At 56.6% G+C, this 17,125-nt stretch overlaps 83 pseudogenes; all 83 read left to right on the top strand.

Moving 5' to 3' along the window:
* The first annotated feature begins 19 nt into the window (after positions 1–19).
* Positions 20–138, top strand: LOC136602263 (5S ribosomal RNA; annotated as a pseudogene).
* Positions 139–416: 278 nt separating this feature from the next.
* LOC136602262 (5S ribosomal RNA) lies at positions 417–535 on the top strand (annotated as a pseudogene).
* Positions 536–811: 276 nt separating this feature from the next.
* Positions 812–930, top strand: LOC136602261 (5S ribosomal RNA; annotated as a pseudogene).
* Positions 931–1,010: 80 nt separating this feature from the next.
* On the top strand, positions 1,011–1,129 carry LOC136602259 (5S ribosomal RNA; annotated as a pseudogene).
* An 80-nt stretch (positions 1,130–1,209) lies between these two features.
* Positions 1,210–1,328, top strand: LOC136602258 (5S ribosomal RNA; annotated as a pseudogene).
* Positions 1,329–1,408: 80 nt separating this feature from the next.
* Positions 1,409–1,527, top strand: LOC136602257 (5S ribosomal RNA; annotated as a pseudogene).
* Positions 1,528–1,607: 80 nt separating this feature from the next.
* On the top strand, positions 1,608–1,726 carry LOC136602306 (5S ribosomal RNA; annotated as a pseudogene).
* An 80-nt stretch (positions 1,727–1,806) lies between these two features.
* Positions 1,807–1,925, top strand: LOC136602256 (5S ribosomal RNA; annotated as a pseudogene).
* An 80-nt stretch (positions 1,926–2,005) lies between these two features.
* LOC136602321 (5S ribosomal RNA) lies at positions 2,006–2,124 on the top strand (annotated as a pseudogene).
* An 80-nt stretch (positions 2,125–2,204) lies between these two features.
* Positions 2,205–2,323, top strand: LOC136602195 (5S ribosomal RNA; annotated as a pseudogene).
* Positions 2,324–2,403: 80 nt separating this feature from the next.
* Positions 2,404–2,522, top strand: LOC136602383 (5S ribosomal RNA; annotated as a pseudogene).
* Positions 2,523–2,602: 80 nt separating this feature from the next.
* On the top strand, positions 2,603–2,721 carry LOC136602373 (5S ribosomal RNA; annotated as a pseudogene).
* An 80-nt stretch (positions 2,722–2,801) lies between these two features.
* Positions 2,802–2,920, top strand: LOC136602254 (5S ribosomal RNA; annotated as a pseudogene).
* Positions 2,921–3,000: 80 nt separating this feature from the next.
* Positions 3,001–3,119, top strand: LOC136602398 (5S ribosomal RNA; annotated as a pseudogene).
* Positions 3,120–3,199: 80 nt separating this feature from the next.
* On the top strand, positions 3,200–3,318 carry LOC136602328 (5S ribosomal RNA; annotated as a pseudogene).
* An 80-nt stretch (positions 3,319–3,398) lies between these two features.
* On the top strand, positions 3,399–3,517 carry LOC136602253 (5S ribosomal RNA; annotated as a pseudogene).
* An 80-nt stretch (positions 3,518–3,597) lies between these two features.
* LOC136602335 (5S ribosomal RNA) lies at positions 3,598–3,716 on the top strand (annotated as a pseudogene).
* Positions 3,717–3,796: 80 nt separating this feature from the next.
* On the top strand, positions 3,797–3,915 carry LOC136602252 (5S ribosomal RNA; annotated as a pseudogene).
* An 80-nt stretch (positions 3,916–3,995) lies between these two features.
* LOC136602251 (5S ribosomal RNA) lies at positions 3,996–4,114 on the top strand (annotated as a pseudogene).
* An 80-nt stretch (positions 4,115–4,194) lies between these two features.
* LOC136602357 (5S ribosomal RNA) lies at positions 4,195–4,313 on the top strand (annotated as a pseudogene).
* Positions 4,314–4,393: 80 nt separating this feature from the next.
* LOC136602397 (5S ribosomal RNA) lies at positions 4,394–4,512 on the top strand (annotated as a pseudogene).
* An 80-nt stretch (positions 4,513–4,592) lies between these two features.
* Positions 4,593–4,711, top strand: LOC136602250 (5S ribosomal RNA; annotated as a pseudogene).
* An 80-nt stretch (positions 4,712–4,791) lies between these two features.
* On the top strand, positions 4,792–4,910 carry LOC136602248 (5S ribosomal RNA; annotated as a pseudogene).
* An 80-nt stretch (positions 4,911–4,990) lies between these two features.
* Positions 4,991–5,109, top strand: LOC136602247 (5S ribosomal RNA; annotated as a pseudogene).
* Positions 5,110–5,189: 80 nt separating this feature from the next.
* On the top strand, positions 5,190–5,308 carry LOC136602246 (5S ribosomal RNA; annotated as a pseudogene).
* Positions 5,309–5,388: 80 nt separating this feature from the next.
* On the top strand, positions 5,389–5,507 carry LOC136602245 (5S ribosomal RNA; annotated as a pseudogene).
* An 80-nt stretch (positions 5,508–5,587) lies between these two features.
* Positions 5,588–5,706, top strand: LOC136602244 (5S ribosomal RNA; annotated as a pseudogene).
* Positions 5,707–5,786: 80 nt separating this feature from the next.
* Positions 5,787–5,905, top strand: LOC136602242 (5S ribosomal RNA; annotated as a pseudogene).
* An 80-nt stretch (positions 5,906–5,985) lies between these two features.
* On the top strand, positions 5,986–6,104 carry LOC136602344 (5S ribosomal RNA; annotated as a pseudogene).
* An 80-nt stretch (positions 6,105–6,184) lies between these two features.
* On the top strand, positions 6,185–6,303 carry LOC136602241 (5S ribosomal RNA; annotated as a pseudogene).
* Positions 6,304–6,383: 80 nt separating this feature from the next.
* LOC136602360 (5S ribosomal RNA) lies at positions 6,384–6,502 on the top strand (annotated as a pseudogene).
* An 80-nt stretch (positions 6,503–6,582) lies between these two features.
* Positions 6,583–6,701, top strand: LOC136602305 (5S ribosomal RNA; annotated as a pseudogene).
* Positions 6,702–6,781: 80 nt separating this feature from the next.
* On the top strand, positions 6,782–6,900 carry LOC136602240 (5S ribosomal RNA; annotated as a pseudogene).
* An 80-nt stretch (positions 6,901–6,980) lies between these two features.
* On the top strand, positions 6,981–7,099 carry LOC136602239 (5S ribosomal RNA; annotated as a pseudogene).
* An 80-nt stretch (positions 7,100–7,179) lies between these two features.
* On the top strand, positions 7,180–7,298 carry LOC136602243 (5S ribosomal RNA; annotated as a pseudogene).
* An 80-nt stretch (positions 7,299–7,378) lies between these two features.
* Positions 7,379–7,497, top strand: LOC136602382 (5S ribosomal RNA; annotated as a pseudogene).
* An 80-nt stretch (positions 7,498–7,577) lies between these two features.
* Positions 7,578–7,696, top strand: LOC136602391 (5S ribosomal RNA; annotated as a pseudogene).
* An 80-nt stretch (positions 7,697–7,776) lies between these two features.
* Positions 7,777–7,895, top strand: LOC136602390 (5S ribosomal RNA; annotated as a pseudogene).
* Positions 7,896–7,975: 80 nt separating this feature from the next.
* On the top strand, positions 7,976–8,094 carry LOC136602237 (5S ribosomal RNA; annotated as a pseudogene).
* Positions 8,095–8,174: 80 nt separating this feature from the next.
* On the top strand, positions 8,175–8,293 carry LOC136602236 (5S ribosomal RNA; annotated as a pseudogene).
* Positions 8,294–8,373: 80 nt separating this feature from the next.
* LOC136602235 (5S ribosomal RNA) lies at positions 8,374–8,492 on the top strand (annotated as a pseudogene).
* Positions 8,493–8,767: 275 nt separating this feature from the next.
* LOC136602234 (5S ribosomal RNA) lies at positions 8,768–8,886 on the top strand (annotated as a pseudogene).
* An 80-nt stretch (positions 8,887–8,966) lies between these two features.
* Positions 8,967–9,085, top strand: LOC136602233 (5S ribosomal RNA; annotated as a pseudogene).
* Positions 9,086–9,165: 80 nt separating this feature from the next.
* Positions 9,166–9,284, top strand: LOC136602356 (5S ribosomal RNA; annotated as a pseudogene).
* Positions 9,285–9,364: 80 nt separating this feature from the next.
* Positions 9,365–9,483, top strand: LOC136602232 (5S ribosomal RNA; annotated as a pseudogene).
* An 80-nt stretch (positions 9,484–9,563) lies between these two features.
* On the top strand, positions 9,564–9,682 carry LOC136602350 (5S ribosomal RNA; annotated as a pseudogene).
* An 80-nt stretch (positions 9,683–9,762) lies between these two features.
* On the top strand, positions 9,763–9,881 carry LOC136602231 (5S ribosomal RNA; annotated as a pseudogene).
* Positions 9,882–9,961: 80 nt separating this feature from the next.
* Positions 9,962–10,080, top strand: LOC136602380 (5S ribosomal RNA; annotated as a pseudogene).
* Positions 10,081–10,160: 80 nt separating this feature from the next.
* Positions 10,161–10,279, top strand: LOC136602372 (5S ribosomal RNA; annotated as a pseudogene).
* Positions 10,280–10,359: 80 nt separating this feature from the next.
* On the top strand, positions 10,360–10,478 carry LOC136602230 (5S ribosomal RNA; annotated as a pseudogene).
* An 80-nt stretch (positions 10,479–10,558) lies between these two features.
* On the top strand, positions 10,559–10,677 carry LOC136602229 (5S ribosomal RNA; annotated as a pseudogene).
* An 80-nt stretch (positions 10,678–10,757) lies between these two features.
* LOC136602327 (5S ribosomal RNA) lies at positions 10,758–10,876 on the top strand (annotated as a pseudogene).
* An 80-nt stretch (positions 10,877–10,956) lies between these two features.
* Positions 10,957–11,075, top strand: LOC136602228 (5S ribosomal RNA; annotated as a pseudogene).
* Positions 11,076–11,155: 80 nt separating this feature from the next.
* On the top strand, positions 11,156–11,274 carry LOC136602334 (5S ribosomal RNA; annotated as a pseudogene).
* Positions 11,275–11,354: 80 nt separating this feature from the next.
* Positions 11,355–11,473, top strand: LOC136602226 (5S ribosomal RNA; annotated as a pseudogene).
* An 80-nt stretch (positions 11,474–11,553) lies between these two features.
* On the top strand, positions 11,554–11,672 carry LOC136602377 (5S ribosomal RNA; annotated as a pseudogene).
* Positions 11,673–11,752: 80 nt separating this feature from the next.
* Positions 11,753–11,871, top strand: LOC136602355 (5S ribosomal RNA; annotated as a pseudogene).
* An 80-nt stretch (positions 11,872–11,951) lies between these two features.
* On the top strand, positions 11,952–12,070 carry LOC136602225 (5S ribosomal RNA; annotated as a pseudogene).
* An 80-nt stretch (positions 12,071–12,150) lies between these two features.
* On the top strand, positions 12,151–12,269 carry LOC136602224 (5S ribosomal RNA; annotated as a pseudogene).
* An 80-nt stretch (positions 12,270–12,349) lies between these two features.
* Positions 12,350–12,468, top strand: LOC136602223 (5S ribosomal RNA; annotated as a pseudogene).
* An 80-nt stretch (positions 12,469–12,548) lies between these two features.
* On the top strand, positions 12,549–12,667 carry LOC136602222 (5S ribosomal RNA; annotated as a pseudogene).
* Positions 12,668–12,747: 80 nt separating this feature from the next.
* LOC136602221 (5S ribosomal RNA) lies at positions 12,748–12,866 on the top strand (annotated as a pseudogene).
* Positions 12,867–12,946: 80 nt separating this feature from the next.
* On the top strand, positions 12,947–13,065 carry LOC136602343 (5S ribosomal RNA; annotated as a pseudogene).
* An 80-nt stretch (positions 13,066–13,145) lies between these two features.
* LOC136602220 (5S ribosomal RNA) lies at positions 13,146–13,264 on the top strand (annotated as a pseudogene).
* Positions 13,265–13,344: 80 nt separating this feature from the next.
* Positions 13,345–13,463, top strand: LOC136602396 (5S ribosomal RNA; annotated as a pseudogene).
* An 80-nt stretch (positions 13,464–13,543) lies between these two features.
* Positions 13,544–13,662, top strand: LOC136602218 (5S ribosomal RNA; annotated as a pseudogene).
* Positions 13,663–13,742: 80 nt separating this feature from the next.
* Positions 13,743–13,861, top strand: LOC136602302 (5S ribosomal RNA; annotated as a pseudogene).
* Positions 13,862–13,941: 80 nt separating this feature from the next.
* On the top strand, positions 13,942–14,060 carry LOC136602217 (5S ribosomal RNA; annotated as a pseudogene).
* An 80-nt stretch (positions 14,061–14,140) lies between these two features.
* Positions 14,141–14,259, top strand: LOC136602215 (5S ribosomal RNA; annotated as a pseudogene).
* Positions 14,260–14,339: 80 nt separating this feature from the next.
* Positions 14,340–14,458, top strand: LOC136602320 (5S ribosomal RNA; annotated as a pseudogene).
* An 80-nt stretch (positions 14,459–14,538) lies between these two features.
* Positions 14,539–14,657, top strand: LOC136602219 (5S ribosomal RNA; annotated as a pseudogene).
* Positions 14,658–14,737: 80 nt separating this feature from the next.
* LOC136602379 (5S ribosomal RNA) lies at positions 14,738–14,856 on the top strand (annotated as a pseudogene).
* An 80-nt stretch (positions 14,857–14,936) lies between these two features.
* On the top strand, positions 14,937–15,055 carry LOC136602354 (5S ribosomal RNA; annotated as a pseudogene).
* Positions 15,056–15,135: 80 nt separating this feature from the next.
* On the top strand, positions 15,136–15,254 carry LOC136602214 (5S ribosomal RNA; annotated as a pseudogene).
* An 80-nt stretch (positions 15,255–15,334) lies between these two features.
* LOC136602213 (5S ribosomal RNA) lies at positions 15,335–15,453 on the top strand (annotated as a pseudogene).
* Positions 15,454–15,533: 80 nt separating this feature from the next.
* LOC136602212 (5S ribosomal RNA) lies at positions 15,534–15,652 on the top strand (annotated as a pseudogene).
* An 80-nt stretch (positions 15,653–15,732) lies between these two features.
* On the top strand, positions 15,733–15,851 carry LOC136602211 (5S ribosomal RNA; annotated as a pseudogene).
* Positions 15,852–15,931: 80 nt separating this feature from the next.
* On the top strand, positions 15,932–16,050 carry LOC136602210 (5S ribosomal RNA; annotated as a pseudogene).
* Positions 16,051–16,130: 80 nt separating this feature from the next.
* Positions 16,131–16,249, top strand: LOC136602209 (5S ribosomal RNA; annotated as a pseudogene).
* An 80-nt stretch (positions 16,250–16,329) lies between these two features.
* LOC136602208 (5S ribosomal RNA) lies at positions 16,330–16,448 on the top strand (annotated as a pseudogene).
* An 80-nt stretch (positions 16,449–16,528) lies between these two features.
* LOC136602303 (5S ribosomal RNA) lies at positions 16,529–16,647 on the top strand (annotated as a pseudogene).
* Positions 16,648–16,727: 80 nt separating this feature from the next.
* Positions 16,728–16,846, top strand: LOC136602316 (5S ribosomal RNA; annotated as a pseudogene).
* Positions 16,847–16,926: 80 nt separating this feature from the next.
* LOC136602206 (5S ribosomal RNA) lies at positions 16,927–17,045 on the top strand (annotated as a pseudogene).
* Positions 17,046–17,125: the final 80 nt, after the last annotated feature.

Below are 17,125 nucleotides of genomic sequence, written 5' to 3'. Positions count from 1 at the left end.
TAGGAAAGGAGGAGGAGCTGTCAACGGGCATTCTAAGCTGAATGTGCCTGCTCTCGTCAGATCGCGGCCGCCAGCCAGCTTGAGGCCTGGCAAGTACCAGTATGGGTGACCGGCTGGGAATCCCAGGTCCCGTTGACTTTTAAGGCCGTGAGTAGGTTTCTTTCCTTTTCGGAGGTGCGTTCGCACTGCAGAAAGCCCATAGGAAAGGAGGAGGAGCTGTCAACGGGCATTCTAAGCTGAATGTGCCTGCTCTCGTCAGATTGCGGCCGCCAGCCAGCTTGAGGCCTGGCAAGTACCAGTATGGGTGACGGCTGGGAATCCCAGGTCCCGTTGACTTTTAAGGCCGTGAGTAGGTTTCTTTCCTTTTCGGAGGTGCGTTCGCACTGCAGAAAGCCCATAGGAAAGGAGGAGGAGCTGTCAACGGGCATTCTAAGCTGAATGTGCCTGCTCTCGTCAGATCGCGGCCGCCAGCCAGCTTGAGGCCTGGCAAGTACCAGTATGGGTGACCGGCTGGGAATCCCAGGTCCCGTTGACTTTTAAGGCCGTGAGTAGGTTTCTTTCCTTTCGGAGGTGCGTTCGCACTGCAGAAAGCCCATAGGAAAGGAGGAGGAGCTGTCAACGGGCATTCTAAGCTGAATGTGCTGCTCTCGTCAGATCGCGGCCGCCAGCCAGCTTGAGGCCTGGCAAGTACCAGTATGGGTGACGGCTGGGAATCCCAGGTCCCGTTGACTTTTAAGGCCGTGAGTAGGTTGCTTTCCTTTTCGGAGGTGCGTTCGCACTGCAGAAAGCCCATAGGAAAGGAGGAGGAGCTGTCAACGGGCATTCTAAGCTGAATGTGCCTGCTCTCGTCAGATCGCGGCCGCCAGCCAGCTTGAGGCCTGGCAAGTACCAGTATGGGTGACCGGCTGGGAATCCCAGGTCCCGTTGACTTTTAAGGCCGTGAGTAGGTTTCTTTCCTTTTCGGAGGTGCGTTCGCACTGCAGAAAGCCCATAGGAAAGGAGGAGGAGCTGTCAACGGGCATTCTAAGCTGAATGTGCCTGCTCTCGTCAGATCGCGGCCGCCAGCCAGCTTGAGGCCTGGCAAGTACCAGTATGGGTGACCGGCTGGGAATCCCAGGTCCCGTTGACTTTTAAGGCCGTGAGTAGGTTTCTTTCCTTTTCGGAGGTGCGTTCGCACTGCAGAAAGCCCATAGGAAAGGAGGCGGAGCTGTCAACGGGCATTCTAAGCTGAATGTGCCTGCTCTCGTCAGATCGCGGCCGCCAGCCAGCTTGAGGCCTGGCAAGTACCAGTATGGGTGACCGGCTGGGAATCCCAGGTCCCGTTGACTTTTAAGGCCGTGAGTAGGTTTCTTTCCTTTTCGGAAGTGCGTTCGCACTGCAGAAAGCCCATAGGAAAGGAGGAGGAGCTGTCAACGGGCATTCTAAGCTGAATGTGCCTGCTCTCGTCAGATCGCGGCCGCCAGCCAGCTTGAGGCCTGGCAAGTACCAGTATGGGTGACCGGCTGGGAATCCCAGGTCCCGTTGACTTTTAAGGCCATGAGTAGGTTTCTTTCCTTTTCGGAGGTGCGTTCGCACTGCAGAAAGCCCATAGGAAAGGAGGAGGAGCTGTCAACGGGCATTCTAAGCTGAATGTGCCTGCTCTCGTCAGATCGCGGCTGCCAGCCAGCTTGAGGCCTGGCAAGTACCAGTATGGGTGACCGGCTGGGAATCCCAGGTCCCGTTGACTTTTAAGGCCGTGAGTAGGTTGCTTTCCTTTTCGGAGGTGCGTTCGCACTGCAGAAAGCCCATAGGAAAGGAGGAGGAGCTGTCAACGGGCATTCTAAGCTGAATGTGCCTGCTCTCGTCAGATCGCGGCCGCCAGCCAGCTTGAGGCCTGGCAAGTACCAGTATGGGTGACCGGCTGGGAATCCCAGGTCCCGTTGACTTTTAAGGCCGTGAGTAGGTTTCTTTCCTTTTCGGAGGTGCGTTCGCACTGCAGAAAGCCCATAGGAAAGGAGGAGGAGCTGTCAACGGGCATTCTTAGCTGAATGTGCCTGCTCTCGTCAGATCGCGGCCGCCAGCCAGCTTGAGGCCTGGCAAGTACCAGTATGGGTGACCGGCTGGGAATCCCAGGTCCCGTTGACTTTTAAGGCCGTGAGTAGGTTGCTTTCCTTTTCGGAGGTGCGTTCGCACTGCAGAAAGCCCATAGGAAAGGAGGAGGAGCTGTCAACGGGCATTCTAAGCTGAATGTGCCTGCTCTCGTCAGATCGCGGCCGCCAGCCAGCTTAAGGCCTGGCAAGTACTAGTATGGGTGACCGGCTGGGAATCCCAGGTCCCGTTGACTTTTAAGGCCGTGAGTAGGTTTCTTTCCTTTTCGGAGGTGCGTTCGCACTGCAGAAAGCCCATAGGAAAGGAGGAGGAGCTGTCAACGGGCATTCTAAGCTGAATGTGCCTGCTCTCGTCAGATTGCGGCCGCCAGCCAGCTTGAGGCCTGGCAAGTACCAGTATGGGTGACCGGCTGGGAATCTCAGGTCCCGTTGACTTTTAAGGCCGTGAGTAGGTTTCTTTCCTTTTCGGAGGTGCGTTCGCACTGCAGAAAGCCCATAGGAAAGGAGGAGGAGCTGTCAACGGGCATTCTAAGCTGAATGTGCCTACTCTCGTCAGATCGCGGCCGCCAGCCAGCTTGAGGCCTGGCAAGTACCAGTATGGGTGACCGACTGGGAATCCCAGGTCCCGTTGACTTTTAAGGCCGTGAGTAGGTTGCTTTCCTTTTCGGAGGTGCGTTCGCACTGCAGAAAGCCCATAGGAAAGGAGGAGGAGCTGTCAACGGGCATTCTAAGCTGAATGTGCCTGCTCTCGTCAGATCGCGGCCGCCAGCCAGCTTGAGGCCTGGCAAGTACCAGTATGGGTGACCGGCTGGGAATCCCAGGTCCCGTTGACTTTTAAGGCCGTGAGTAGGTTTCTTTCCTTTTCGGAGGTGCGTTCGCACTGCAGAAAGCCCATAGGAAAGGAGGAGGAGCTGTCAACGGGCATTCTAAGCTGAATGTGCCTGCTCTCGTCAGATCGCGGCCGCCAGCCAGCTTGAGGCCTGGCAAGTACCAGTATGGGTGACCGGCTGGGAATCCCAGGTCCCGTTGACTTTTAAGGCTGTGAGTAGGTTGCTTTCCTTTTCGGAGGTGCGTTCGCACTGCAGAAAGCCCATAGGAAAGGAGGAGGAGCTGTCAATGGGCATTCTAAGCTGAATGTGCCTGCTCTCGTCAGATCGCGGCCGCCAGCCAGCTTGAGGCCTGGCAAGTACCAGTATGGGTGACCGGCTGGGAATCCCAGGTCCCGTTGACTTTTAAGGCCGTGAGTAGGTTTCTTTCCTTTTCGGAGGTGCGTTCGCACTGCAGAAAGCCCATAGGAAAGGAGGAGGAGCTGTCAACGGGCATTCTAAGCTGAATGTGCCTGCTCTCGTCAGATCGCGGCCGCCAGCCAGCTTGAGGCCTGGCAAGTACCAGTATGGGTGACCGGCTGGGAATCCCAGGTCCCGTTGACTTTTAAGGCCGTGAGTAGGTTTCTTTCCTTTTCAGAGGTGCGTTCGCACTGCAGAAAGCCCATAGGAAAGGAGGAGGAGCTGTCAACGGGAATTCTAAGCTGAATGTGCCTGCTCTCGTCAGATCGCGGCCGCCAGCCAGCTTGAGGCCTGGCAAGTACCAGTATGGGTGACCGGCTGGGAATCCCAGGTCCCGTTGACTTTTAAGGCCGTGAGTAGGTTTCTTTCCTTTTCGGAGGTGCGTTCGCACTGCAGAAAGCCCATAGGAAAGGAGGAGGAGCTGTCAACGGGCATTCTAAGCTGAATGTGCCTGCTCTCGTCAGATCGCGGCCGCCAGCCAGCTTGAGGCCTGGCAAGTACCAGTATGGGTGACCGGCTGGGAATCCCAGGTCCCGTTGACTTTTAAGGCCGTGAGTAGGTTGCTTTCCTTTTCGGAGGTGCGTTCGCACTGCAGAAAGCCCATAGGAAAGGAGGAGGAGCTGTCAACGGGCATTCTAAGCTGAATGTGCCTGCTCTCGTCAGATCGCGGCCGCCAGCCAGCTTGAGGCCTGGCAAGTACCAGTATGGGTGACCGGCTGGGAATCCCAGGTCCCGTTGACTTTTAAGGCCGTGAGTAGGTTTCTTTCCTTTTCGGAGGTGCGTTCGCACTGCAGAAAGCCCATAGGAAAGGAGGAGGAGCTGTCAACAGGCATTCTAAGCTGAATGTGCCTGCTCTCGTCAGATCGCGGCCGCCAGCCAGCTTGAGGCCTGGCAAGTACCAGTATGGGTGACCGGCTGGGAATACCAGGTCCCGTTGACTTTTAAGGCCGTGAGTAGGTTTCTTTCCGTTTCGGAGGTGCGTTCGCACTGCAGAAAGCCCATAGGAAAGGAGGAGGAGCTGTCAACGGGCATTCTAAGCTGAATGTGCCTGCTCTCGTCAGATCGCGGCCGCCAGCCAGCTTGAGGCCTGGCAAGTACCAGTATGGGTGACCGGCTGGGAATCCCAGGTCCCGTTGACTTTTAAGGCCGTGAGTAGGTTTCTTTCCTTTTCGGAGGTGCGTTCGCACTGCAGAAAGCCCATAGGAAAGGAGGAGGAGCTGTCAACGGGCATTCTAAGCTGAATGTGCCTGCTCTCGTCAGATCGCGGCCGCCAGCCAGCTTGAGGCCTGGCAAGTACCAGTATGGGTGACCGGCTGGGAATCCCAGGTCCCGTTGACTTTTAAGGCCGTGAGTAGGTTCCTTTCCTTTTCGGAGGTGCGTTCGCACTGCAGAAAGCCCATAGGAAAGGAGGCGGAGCTGTCAACGGGCATTCTAAGCTGAATGTGCCTGCTCTCGTCAGATCGCGGCCGCCAGCCAGCTTGAGGCCTGGCAAGTACCAGTATGGGTGACCGGCTGGGAATCCCAGGTCCCGTTGACTTTTAAGGCCGTGAGTAGGTTGCTTTCCTTTTCGGAGGTGCGTTCGCACTGCAGAAAGCCCATAGGAAAGGAGGAGGAGCTGTCAACGGGCATTCTAAGCTGAATGTGCCTGCTCTCGTCAGATCGCGGCCGCCAGCCAGCTTGAGGCCTGGCAAGTACCAGTATGGGTGACCGGCTGGGAATCCCAGGTCCCGTTGACTTTTAAGGCCGTGAGTAGGTTTCTTTCCTTTTCGGAGGTGCGTTCGCACTGCAGAAAGCCCATAGGAAAGGAGGAGGAGCTGTCAACGGGCATTCTAAGCTGAATGTGCCTGCTCTCGTCAGATCGCGGCCGCCAGCCAGCTTGAGGCCTGGCAAGTACCAGTATGGGTGACCGGCTGGGAATCCCAGGTCCCGTTGACTTTTAAGGCCGTGAGTAGGTTGCTTTCCTTTTCGGAGGTGCGTTCGCACTGCAGAAAGCCCATAGGAAAGGAGGAGGAGCTGTCAACGGGCATTCTAAGCTGAATGTGCCTGCTCTCGTCAGATCGCGGCCGCCAGCCAGCTTGAGGCCTGGCAAGTACCAGTATGGGTGACCGGCTGGGAATCCCAGGTCCCGTTGACTTTTAAGGCCGTGAGTAGGTTTCTTTCCTTTTCGGAGGTGCGTTCGCACTGCAGAAAGCCCATAGGAAAGGAGGAGGAGCTGTCAACGGGCATTCTAAGCTGAATGTGCCTGCTCTCGTCAGATCGCGGCCGCCAGCCAGCTTGAGGCCTGGCAAGTACCAGTATGGGTGACCGGCTGGGAATCCCAGGTCCCGTTGACTTTTAAGGCCGTGAGTAGGTTTCTTTCCTTTTCGGAGGTGCGTTCGCACTGCAGAAAGCCCATAGGAAAGGAGGAGGAGCTGTCAACGGGCATTCTAAGCTGAATGTGCCTGCTCTCGTCAGATCGCGGCCGCCAGCCAGCTTGAGGCCTGGCAAGTACCAGTATGGGTGACCGGCTGGGAATCCCAGGTCCCGTTGACTTTTAAGGCCGTGAGTAGGTTTCTTTCCTTTTCGGAGGTGCGTTCGCACTGCAGAAAGCCCATAGGAAAGGAGGAGGAGCTGTCAACGGGAATTCTAAGCTGAATGTGCCTGCTCTCGTCAGATCGCGGCCGCCAGCCAGCTTGAGGCCTGGCAAGTACCAGTATGGGTGACCGGCTGGGAATCCCAGGTCCTGTTGACTTTTAAGGCCGTGAGTAGGTTTCTTTCCTTTTCGGAGGTGCGTTCGCACTGCAGAAAGCCCATAGGAAAGGAGGAGGAGCTGTCAACGGGCATTCTAAGCTGAATGTGCCTGCTCTCGTCAGATCGCGGCCGCCAGCCAGCTTGAGGCCTGGCAAGTACCAGTATGGGTGACCGGCTGGGAATCCCAGGTCCCGTTGACTTTTAAGGCCGTGAGTAGGTTTCTTTCCTTTTCGGAGGTGCGTTCGCACTGCAGAAAGCCCATAGGAAAGGAGGAGGAGCTGTCAACGGGCATTCTAAGCTGAATGTGCCTGCTCTCGTCAGATCGCGGCCGCCAGCCAACTTGAGGCCTGGCAAGTACCAGTATGGGTGACCGGCTGGGAATCCCAGGTCCCGTTGACTTTTAAGGCCGTGAGTAGGTTTCTTTCCTTTTCGGAGGTGCGTTCGCACTGCAGAAAGCCCATAGGAAAGGAGGAGGAGCTGTCAACGGGCATTCTAAGCTGAATGTGCCTGCTCTCGTCAGATCGCGGCTGCCAGCCAGCTTGAGGCCTGGCAAGTACCAGTATGGGTGACCGGCTGGGAATCCCAGGTCCCGTTGACTTTTAAGGCCGTGAGTAGGTTGCTTTCCTTTTCGGAGGTGCGTTCGCACTGCAGAAAGCCCATAGGAAAGGAGGAGGAGCTGTCAACGGGCATTCTAAGCTGAATGTGCCTGCTCTCGTCAGATCGCGGCCGCCAGCCAGCTTGAGGCCTGGCAAGTACCAGTATGGGTGACCGGCTGGGAATCCCAGGTCCCGTTGACTTTTAAGGCCGTGAGTAGGTTGCTTTCCTTTTCGGAGGTGCGTTCGCACTGCAGAAAGCCCATAGGAAATGAGGAGGAGCTGTCAACGGGCATTCTAAGCTGAATGTGCCTGCTCTCGTCAGATCGCGGCCGCCAGCCAGCTTGAGGCCTGGCAAGTACCAGTATGGGTGACCGGCTGGGAATCCCAGGTCCCGTTGACTTTTAAGGCCGTGAGTAGGTTGCTTTCCTTTTCGGAGGTGCGTTCGCACTGCAGAAAGCCCATAGGAAAGGAGGAGGAGCTGTCAACGGGCATTCTAAGCTGAATGTGCCTGCTCTCGTCAGATCGCGGCCGCCAGCCAGCTTAAGGCCTGGCAAGTACCAGTATGGGTGACCGGCTGGGAATCCCAGGTCCCGTTGACTTTTAAGGCCGTGAGTAGGTTTCTTTCCTTTTCGGAGGTGCGTTCGCACTGCAGAAAGCCCATAGGAAAGGAGGAGGAGCTGTCAACGGGCATTCTAAGCTGAATGTGCCTGCTCTCGTCAGATTGCGGCCGCCAGCCAGCTTGAGGCCTGGCAAGTACCAGTATGGGTGACCGGCTGGGAATCTCAGGTCCCGTTGACTTTTAAGGCCGTGAGTAGGTTTCTTTCCTTTTCGGAGGTGCGTTCGCACTGCAGAAAGCCCATAGGAAAGGAGGAGGAGCTGTCAACGGGCATTCTAAGCTGAATGTGCCTGCTCTCGTCAGATCACGGCCGCCAGCCAGCTTGAGGCCTGGCAAGTACCAGTATGGGTGACCGACTAGGAATCCCAGGTCCCGTTGACTTTTAAGGCCGTGAGTAGGTTGCTTTCCTTTTCGGAGGTGCGTTCGCACTGCAGAAAGCCCATAGGAAAGGAGGAGGAGCTGTCAACGGGCATTCTAAGCTGAATGTGCCTGCTCTCGTCAGATCGCGGCCGCCAGCCAGCTTGAGGCCTGGCAAGTACCAGTATGGGTGACCGGCTGGGAATCCCAGGTCCCGTTGACTTTTAAGGCCGTGAGTAGGTTTCTTTCCTTTTCGGAGGTGCGTTCGCACTGCAGAAAGCCCATAGGAAAGGAGGAGGAGCTGTCAACGGGCATTCTAAGCTGAATGTGCCTGCTCTCGTCAGATCGCGGCCGCCAGCCAGCTTGAGGCCTGGCAAGTACCAGTATGGGTGACCGGCTGGGAATCCCAGGTCCCGTTGACTTTTAAGGCTGTGAGTAGGTTGCTTTCCTTTTCGGAGGTGCGTTCGCACTGCAGAAAGCCCATAGGAAAGGAGGAGGAGCCGTCAACGGGCATTCTAAGCTGAATGTGCCTGCTCTCGTCAGATCGCGGCCGCCAGCCAGCTTGAGGCCTGGCAAGTACCAGTATGGGTGACCGGCTGGGAATCCCAGGTCCCGTTGACTTTTAAGGCCGTGAGTAGGTTTCTTTCCTTTTCGGAGGTGCGTTCGCACTGCAGAAAGCCCATAGGAAAGGAGGAGGAGCTGTCAACGGGCATTCTAAGCTGAATGTGCCTGCTCTCGTCAGATCGCGGCCGCCAGCCAGCTTGAGGCCTGGCAAGTACCAGTATGGGTGACCGGCTGGGAATCCCAGGTCCCGTTGACTTTTAAGGCCGTGAGTAGGTTTCTTTCCTTTTCAGAGGTGCGTTCGCACTGCAGAAAGCCCATAGGAAAGGAGGAGGAGCTGTCAACGGGAATTCTAAGCTGAATGTGCCTGCTCTCGTCAGATCGCGGCTGCCAGCCTGAGGCCTGGCAAGTACCAGTATGGGTGACCGGCTGGGAATCCCAGGTCCCGTTGACTTTTAAGGCCGTGAGTAGGTTTCTTTCCTTTTCGGAGGTGCGTTCGCACTGCAGAAAGCCCATAGGAAAGGAGGAGGAGCTGTCAACGGGCATTCTAAGCTGAATGTGCCTGCTCTCGTCAGATCGCGGCCGCCAGCCAGCTTGAGGCCTGGCAAGTACCAGTATGGGTGACCGGCTGGGAATCCCAGGTCCCGTTGACTTTTAAGGCCGTGAGTAGGTTGCTTTCCTTTTCGGAGGTGCGTTCGCACTGCAGAAAGCCCATAGGAAAGGAGGAGGAGCTGTCAACGGGCATTCTAAGCTGAATGTGCCTGCTCTCGTCAGATCGCGGCCGCCAGCCAGCTTGAGGCCTGGCAAGTACCAGTATGGGTGACCGGCTGGGAATCCCAGGTCCCGTTGACTTTTAAGGCCGTGAGTAGGTTTCTTTCCTTTTCGGAGGTGCGTTCGCACTGCAGAAAGCCCATAGGAAAGGAGGAGGAGCTGTCAACAGGCATTCTAAGCTGAATGTGCCTGCTCTCGTCAGATCGCGGCCGCCAGCCAGCTTGAGGCCTGGCAAGTACCAGTATGGGTGACCGGCTGGGAATACCAGGTCCCGTTGACTTTTAAGGCCGTGAGTAGGTTTCTTTCCGTTTCGGAGGTGCGTTCGCACTGCAGAAAGCCCATAGGAAAGGAGGAGGAGCTGTCAACGGGCATTCTAAGCTGAATGTGCCTGCTCTCGTCAGATCGCGGCCGCCAGCCAGCTTGAGGCCTGGCAAGTACCAGTATGGGTGACCGGCTGGGAATCCCAGGTCCCGTTGACTTTTAAGGCCGTGAGTAGGTTTCTTTCCTTTTCGGAGGTGCGTTCGCACTGCAGAAAGCCCATAGGAAAGGAGGAGGAGCTGTCAACGGGCATTCTAAGCTGAATGTGCCTGCTCTCGTCAGATCGTGGCCGCCAGCCAGCTTGAGGCCTGGCAAGTACCAGTATGGGTGACCGGCTGGGAATCCCAGGTCCCGTTGACTTTTAAGGCCGTGAGTAGGTTCCTTTCCTTTTCGGAGGTGCGTTCGCACTGCAGAAAGCCCATAGGAAAGGAGGCGGAGCTGTCAACGGGCATTCTAAGCTGAATGTGCCTGCTCTCGTCAGATCGCGGCCGCCAGCCAGCTTAAGGCCTGGCAAGTACCAGTATGGGTGACCGGCTGGGAATCCCAGGTCCCGTTGACTTTTAAGGCCGTGAGTAGGTTTCTTTCCTTTTCGGAGGTGCGTTCGCACTGCAGAAAGCCCATAGGAAAGGAGGAGGAGCTGTCAACGGGCATTCTAAGCTGAATGTGCCTGCTCTCGTCAGATTGCGGCCGCCAGCCAGCTTGAGGCCTGGCAAGTACCAGTATGGGTGACCGGCTGGGAATCTCAGGTCCCGTTGACTTTTAAGGCCGTGAGTAGGTTTCTTTCCTTTTCGGAGGTGCGTTCGCACTGCAGAAAGCCCATAGGAAAGGAGGAGGAGCTGTCAACGGGCATTCTAAGCTGAATGTGCCTACTCTCGTCAGATCGCGGCCGCCAGCCAGCTTGAGGCCTGGCAAGTACCAGTATGGGTGACCGACTGGGAATCCCAGGTCCCGTTGACTTTTAAGGCCGTGAGTAGGTTGCTTTCCTTTTCGGAGGTGCGTTCGCACTGCAGAAAGCCCATAGGAAAGGAGGAGGAGCTGTCAACGGGCATTCTAAGCTGAATGTGCCTGCTCTCGTCAGATCGCGGCCGCCAGCCAGCTTGAGGCCTGGCAAGTACCAGTATGGGTGACCGGCTGGGAATCCCAGGTCCCGTTGACTTTTAAGGCCGTGAGTAGGTTTCTTTCCTTTTCGGAGGTGCGTTCGCACTGCAGAAAGCCCATAGGAAAGGAGGAGGAGCTGTCAACGGGCATTCTAAGCTGAATGTGCCTGCTCTCGTCAGATCGCGGCCGCCAGCCAGCTTGAGGCCTGGCAAGTACCAGTATGGGTGACCGGCTGGGAATCCCAGGTCCCGTTGACTTTTAAGGCTGTGAGTAGGTTGCTTTCCTTTTCGGAGGTGCGTTCGCACTGCAGAAAGCCCATAGGAAAGGAGGAGGAGCTGTCAATGGGCATTCTAAGCTGAATGTGCCTGCTCTCGTCAGATCGCGGCCGCCAGCCAGCTTGAGGCCTGGCAAGTACCAGTATGGGTGACCGGCTGGGAATCCCAGGTCCCGTTGACTTTTAAGGCCGTGAGTAGGTTTCTTTCCTTTTCGGAGGTGCGTTCGCACTGCAGAAAGCCCATAGGAAAGGAGGAGGAGCTGTCAACGGGCATTCTAAGCTGAATGTGCCTGCTCTCGTCAGATCGCGGCCGCCAGCCAGCTTGAGGCCTGGCAAGTACCAGTATGGGTGACCGGCTGGGAATCCCAGGTCCCGTTGACTTTTAAGGCCGTGAGTAGGTTTCTTTCCTTTTCAGAGGTGCGTTCGCACTGCAGAAAGCCCATAGGAAAGGAGGAGGAGCTGTCAACGGGAATTCTAAGCTGAATGTGCCTGCTCTCGTCAGATCGCGGCCGCCAGCCAGCTTGAGGCCTGGCAAGTACCAGTATGGGTGACCGGCTGGGAATCCCAGGTCCCGTTGACTTTTAAGGCCGTGAGTAGGTTTCTTTCCTTTTCGGAGGTGCGTTCGCACTGCAGAAAGCCCATAGGAAAGGAGGAGGAGCTGTCAACGGGCATTCTAAGCTGAATGTGCCTGCTCTCGTCAGATCGCGGCCGCCAGCCAGCTTGAGGCCTGGCAAGTACCAGTATGGGTGACCGGCTGGGAATCCCAGGTCCCGTTGACTTTTAAGGCCGTGAGTAGGTTGCTTTCCTTTTCGGAGGTGCGTTCGCACTGCAGAAAGCCCATAGGAAAGGAGGAGGAGCTGTCAACGGGCATTCTAAGCTGAATGTGCCTGCTCTCGTCAGATCGCGGCCGCCAGCCAGCTTGAGGCCTGGCAAGTACCAGTATGGGTGACCGGCTGGGAATCCCAGGTCCCGTTGACTTTTAAGGCCGTGAGTAGGTTTCTTTCCTTTTCGGAGGTGCGTTCGCACTGCAGAAAGCCCATAGGAAAGGAGGAGGAGCTGTCAACAGGCATTCTAAGCTGAATGTGCCTGCTCTCGTCAGATCGCGGCCGCCAGCCAGCTTGAGGCCTGGCAAGTACCAGTATGGGTGACCGGCTGGGAATACCAGGTCCCGTTGACTTTTAAGGCCGTGAGTAGGTTTCTTTCCGTTTCGGAGGTGCGTTCGCACTGCAGAAAGCCCATAGGAAAGGAGGAGGAGCTGTCAACGGGCATTCTAAGCTGAATGTGCCTGCTCTCGTCAGATCGCGGCCGCCAGCCAGCTTGAGGCCTGGCAAGTACCAGTATGGGTGACCGGCTGGGAATCCCAGGTCCCGTTGACTTTTAAGGCCGTGAGTAGGTTTCTTTCCTTTTCGGAGGTGCGTTCGCACTGCAGAAAGCCCATAGGAAAGGAGGAGGAGCTGTCAACGGGCATTCTAAGCTGAATGTGCCTGCTCTCGTCAGATCGCGGCCGCCAGCCAGCTTGAGGCCTGGCAAGTACCAGTATGGGTGACCGGCTGGGAATCCCAGGTCCCGTTGACTTTTAAGGCCGTGAGTAGGTTGCTTTCCTTTTCGGAGGTGCGTTCGCACTGCAGAAAGCCCATAGGAAAGGAGGAGGAGCTGTCAACGGGCATTCTAAGCTGAATGTGCCTGCTCTCGTCAGATCGCGGCCGCCAGCCAGCTTGAGGCCTGGCAAGTACCAGTATGGGTGACCGGCTGGGAATCCCAGGTCCCGTTGACTTTTAAGGCCGTGAGTAGGTTTCTTTCCTTTTCGGAGGTGCGTTCGCACTGCAGAAAGCCCATAGGAAAGGAGGAGGAGCTGTCAACGGGCATTCTAAGCTGAATGTGCCTGCTCTCGTCAGATCGCGGCCGCCAGCCAGCTTGAGGCCTGGCAAGTACCAGTATGGGTGACCGGCTGGGAATCCCAGGTCCCGTTGACTTTTAAGGCCGTGAGTAGGTTTCTTTCCTTTTCGGAGGTGCGTTCGCACTGCAGAAAGCCCATAGGAAAGGAGGAGGAGCTGTCAACGGGCATTCTAAGCTGAATGTGCCTGCTCTCGTCAGATCGCGGCCGCCAGCCAGCTTGAGGCCTGGCAAGTACCAGTATGGGTGACCGGCTGGGAATCCCAGGTCCCGTTGACTTTTAAGGCCGTGAGTAGGTTTCTTTCCTTTTCGGAGGTGCGTTCGCACTGCAGAAAGCCCATAGGAAAGGAGGAGGAGCTGTCAACGGGAATTCTAAGCTGAATGTGCCTGCTCTCGTCAGATCGCGGCCGCCAGCCAGCTTGAGGCCTGGCAAGTACCAGTATGGGTGACCGGCTGGGAATCCCAGGTCCTGTTGACTTTTAAGGCCGTGAGTAGGTTTCTTTCCTTTTCGGAGGTGCGTTCGCACTGCAGAAAGCCCATAGGAAAGGAGGAGGAGCTGTCAACGGGCATTCTAAGCTGAATGTGCCTGCTCTCGTCAGATCGCGGCCGCCAGCCAGCTTGAGGCCTGGCAAGTACCAGTATGGGTGACCGGCTGGGAATCCCAGGTCCCGTTGACTTTTAAGGCCGTGAGTAGGTTTCTTTCCTTTTCGGAGGTGCGTTCGCACTGCAGAAAGCCCATAGGAAAGGAGGAGGAGCTGTCAACGGGCATTCTAAGCTGAATGTGCCTGCTCTCGTCAGATCGCGGCCGCCAGCCAACTTGAGGCCTGGCAAGTACCAGTATGGGTGACCGGCTGGGAATCCCAGGTCCCGTTAACTTTTAAGGCCGTGAGTAGGTTTCTTTCCTTTTCGGAAGTGCGTTCGCACTGCAGAAAGCCCATAGGAAAGGAGGAGGAGCTGTCAACGGGCATTCTAAGCTGAATGTGCCTGCTCTCGTCAGATCGCGGCCGCCAGCCAGCTTGAGGCCTGGCAAGTACCAGTATGGGTGACCGGCTGGGAATCCCAGGTCCCGTTGACTTTTAAGGCCGTGAGTAGGTTTCTTTCCTTTTCGGAGGTGCGTTCGCACTGCAGAAAGCCCATAGGAAAGGAGGAGGAGCTGTCAACGGGCATTCTAAGCTGAATGTGCCTGCTCTCGTCAGATCGCGGCTGCCAGCCAGCTTGAGGCCTGGCAAGTACCAGTATGGGTGACCGGCTGGGAATCCCAGGTCCCGTTGACTTTTAAGGCCGTGAGTAGGTTGCTTTCCTTTTCGGAGGTGCGTTCGCACTGCAGAAAGCCCATAGGAAAGGAGGAGGAGCTGTCAACGGGCATTCTAAGCTGAATGTGCCTGCTCTCGTCAGATCGCGGCCGCCAGCCAGCTTGAGGCCTGGCAAGTACCAGTATGGGTGACCGGCTGGGAATCCCAGGTCCCGTTGACTTTTAAGGCCGTGAGTAGGTTGCTTTCCTTTTCGGAGGTGCGTTCGCACTGCAGAAAGCCCATAGGAAAGGAGGAGGAGCTGTCAACGGGCATTCTAAGCTGAATGTGCCTGCTCTCGTCAGATCGCGGCCGCCAGCCAGCTTGAGGCCTGGCAAGTACCAGTATGGGTGACCGGCTGGGAATCCCAGGTCCCGTTGACTTTTAAGGCCGTGAGTAGGTTTCTTTCCTTTTCGGAGGTGCGTTCGCACTGCAGAAAGCCCATAGGAAAGGAGGAGGAGCTGTCAACGGGCATTCTTAGCTGAATGTGCCTGCTCTCGTCAGATCGCGGCCGCCAGCCAGCTTGAGGCCTGGCAAGTACCAGTATGGGTGACCGGCTGGGAATCCCAGGTCCCGTTGACTTTTAAGGCCGTGAGTAGGTTGCTTTCCTTTTCGGAGGTGCGTTCGCACTGCAGAAAGCCCATAGGAAAGGAGGAGGAGCTGTCAACGGGCATTCTAAGCTGAATGTGCCTGCTCTCGTCAGATCGCGGCCGCCAGCCAGCTTAAGGCCTGGCAAGTACCAGTATGGGTGACCGGCTGGGAATCCCAGGTCCCGTTGACTTTTAAGGCCGTGAGTAGGTTTCTTTCCTTTTCGGAGGTGCGTTCGCACTGCAGAAAGCCCATAGGAAAGGAGGAGGAGCTGTCAACGGGCATTCTAAGCTGAATGTGCCTGCTCTCGTCAGATTGCGGCCGCCAGCCAGCTTGAGGCCTGGCAAGTACCAGTATGGGTGACCGGCTGGGAATCTCAGGTCCCGTTGACTTTTAAGGCCGTGAGTAGGTTTCTTTCCTTTTCGGAGGTGCGTTCGCACTGCAGAAAGCCCATAGGAAAGGAGGAGGAGCTGTCAACGGGCATTCTAAGCTGAATGTGCCTGCTCTCGTCAGATCACGGCCGCCAGCCAGCTTGAGGCCTGGCAAGTACCAGTATGGGTGACCGACTGGGAATCCCAGGTCCCGTTGACTTTTAAGGCCGTGAGTAGGTTGCTTTCCTTTTCGGAGGTGCGTTCGCACTGCAGAAAGCCCATAGGAAAGGAGGAGGAGCTGTCAACGGGCATTCTAAGCTGAATGTGCCTGCTCTCGTCAGATCGCGGCCGCCAGCCAGCTTGAGGCCTGGCAAGTACCAGTATGGGTGACCGGCTGGGAATCCCAGGTCCCGTTGACTTTTAAGGCCGTGAGTAGGTTTCTTTCCTTTTCGGAGGTGCGTTCGCACTGCAGAAAGCCCATAGGAAAGGAGGAGGAGCTGTCAACGGGCATTCTAAGCTGAATGTGCCTGCTCTCGTCAGATCGCGGCCGCCAGCCAGCTTGAGGCCTGGCAAGTACCAGTATGGGTGACCGGCTGGGAATCCCAGGTCCCGTTGACTTTTAAGGCTGTGAGTAGGTTGCTTTCCTTTTCGGAGGTGCGTTCGCACTGCAGAAAGCCCATAGGAAAGGAGGAGGAGCCGTCAACGGGCATTCTAAGCTGAATGTGCCTGCTCTCGTCAGATCGCGGCCGCCAGCCAGCTTGAGGCCTGGCAAGTACCAGTATGGGTGACCGGCTGGGAATCCCAGGTCCCGTTGACTTTTAAGGCCGTGAGTAGGTTTCTTTCCTTTTCGGAGGTGCGTTCGCACTGCAGAAAGCCCATAGGAAAGGAGGAGGAGCTGTCAACGGGCATTCTAAGCTGAATGTGCCTGCTCTCGTCAGATCGCGGCCGCCAGCCAGCTTGAGGCCTGGCAAGTACCAGTATGGGTGACCGGCTGGGAATCCCAGGTCCCGTTGACTTTTAAGGCCGTGAGTAGGTTCCTTTCCTTTTCGGAGGTGCGTTCGCACTGCAGAAAGCCCATAGGAAAGGAGGCGGAGCTGTCAACGGGCATTCTAAGCTGAATGTGCCTGCTCTCGTCAGATCGCGGCCGCCAGCCAGCTTGAGGCCTGGCAAGTACCAGTATGGGTGACCGGCTGGGAATCCCAGGTCCCGTTGACTTTTAAGGCCGTGAGTAGGTTGCTTTCCTTTTCGGAGGTGCGTTCGCACTGCAGAAAGCCCATAGGAAAGGAGGAGGAGCTGTCAACGGGCATTCTAAGCTGAATGTGCCTGCTCTCGTCAGATCGCGGCCGCCAGCCAGCTTGAGGCCTGGCAAGTACCAGTATGGGTGACCGGCTGGGAATCCCAGGTCCCGTTGACTTTTAAGGCCGTGAGTAGGTTTCTTTCCTTTTCGGAGGTGCGTTCGCACTGCAGAAAGCCCATAGGAAAGGAGGAAGAGCTGTCAACGGGCATTCTAAGCTGAATGTGCCTGCTCTCGTCAGATCGCGGCCGCCAGCCAGCTTGAGGCCTGGCAAGTACCAGTATGGGTGACCGGCTGGGAATCCCAGGTCCCGTTGACTTTTAAGGCCGTGAGTAGGTTTCTTTCCTTTTCGGAGGTGCGTTCGCACTGCAGAAAGCCCATAGGAAAGGAGGAGGAGCTGTCAACGGGCATTCTAAGCTGAATGTGCCTGCTCTCGTCAGATCGCGGCCGCCAGCCAGCTTGAGGCCTGGCAAGTACCAGTATGGGTGACCGTCTGGGAATCCCAGGTCCTGTTGACTTTTAAGGCCGTGAGTAGGTTTCTTTCCTTTTCGGAGGTGCGTTCGCACTGCAGAAAGCCCATAGGAAAGGAGGAGGAGCTGTCAACGGGCATTCTAAGCTGAATGTGCCTGCTCTCGTCAGATCGCGGCCGCCAGCCAGCTTGAGGCCTGGCAAGTACCAGTATGGGTGACCGGATGGGAATCCCAGGTCCCGTTGACTTTTAAGGCCGTGAGTAGGTTTCTTTCCTTTTCGGAGGTGCGTTCGCACTGCAGAAAGCCCATAGGAAAGGAGGAGAAGCTGTCAACGGGCATTCTAAGCTGAATGTGCCTGCTCTCGTCAGATCGCGGCCGCCAGCCAGCTTGAGGCCTGGCAAGTACCAGTATGGGTGACCGGCTGGGAATCCCAGGTCCCGTTGACTTTTAAGGCCGTGAATAGGTTTCTTTCCTTTTCGGAGGTGCGTTCGCACTGCAGAAAGCCCATAGGAAAGGAGGAGGAGCT

This window comes from Eleutherodactylus coqui, unplaced genomic scaffold (assembly GCF_035609145.1).
Source record: "Eleutherodactylus coqui strain aEleCoq1 unplaced genomic scaffold, aEleCoq1.hap1 HAP1_SCAFFOLD_638, whole genome shotgun sequence".
NCBI classification, from domain to species: domain Eukaryota; kingdom Metazoa; phylum Chordata; class Amphibia; order Anura; family Eleutherodactylidae; genus Eleutherodactylus; species Eleutherodactylus coqui.
This window is presented reverse-complemented; position numbering and strand designations above follow the sequence as displayed.